The sequence below is a fragment of the Penaeus monodon genome, chromosome 30 (assembly GCF_015228065.2).
Source record: "Penaeus monodon isolate SGIC_2016 chromosome 30, NSTDA_Pmon_1, whole genome shotgun sequence".
Lineage (NCBI taxonomy): Eukaryota > Metazoa > Arthropoda > Malacostraca > Decapoda > Penaeidae > Penaeus > Penaeus monodon.
Window position 1 is genome coordinate 14334209 of NC_051415.1, and position 625 is coordinate 14334833.

Genomic DNA, 625 nt, shown 5'->3' on the forward strand with positions numbered 1-625 from the left:
TCATTCATTTATTCATATTCTTTATTTTCCTTCTTTCTTGTTGTTGACCTCTCTCCCTCTTTCTTCCATTCTTCACGTTCTCACCTTATTCCCCCCTTTTTTTTTTTGCCTCATTAATTCATTTATCCATACACTAACTTTCTCTCTTTGCCAGTCTGACAGACATCGACCTTGTTAGCTTCTCTGTCCACAACAGGATTCCACTCCAAACCTGCACTGCTACACCATTGCCTCTTCTGCAACATAACCTTTGTCATCCGGAAAACAAATATCATTTAAGGAAGAGCCCTGAGAAAAACAAATAGTAGCAGCATCACTTACTTGCATATTGTGATGTTTACAAGGGCTGACACATTTTTTTACATCTAGTCCCTTCGCTGAGCACATTTCAAGGGCAATTTTCATCAAAAGTATATATCAGGTTAAAGAAATTTGTTGATATATGTTGATATATCTGCATTACTTAAAAATACAGAAAGTACTTACTGCAATTACAAAATCTTATTAGAGGAAAATTATTAAATACAACTGAGCATTCTGGGAATACAAATATAATAAAAAAATAATCTAGTAATTAAAGCTATAAGAATGGTTCTTCACATGTTTGTCTTGCTGTTTATTTTAT

At 33.4% G+C, this 625-nt stretch overlaps 1 protein-coding gene across 1 annotated transcript in view; it reads right to left on the reverse strand.

Annotated features, from left to right (window-relative positions):
* Positions 1-625, reverse strand: part of LOC119592298 (probable ATP-dependent RNA helicase DDX43) — a gene marked incomplete at both ends in the record, with an annotated part of 26395 nt that overhangs the window by 8982 nt on the left and 16788 nt on the right.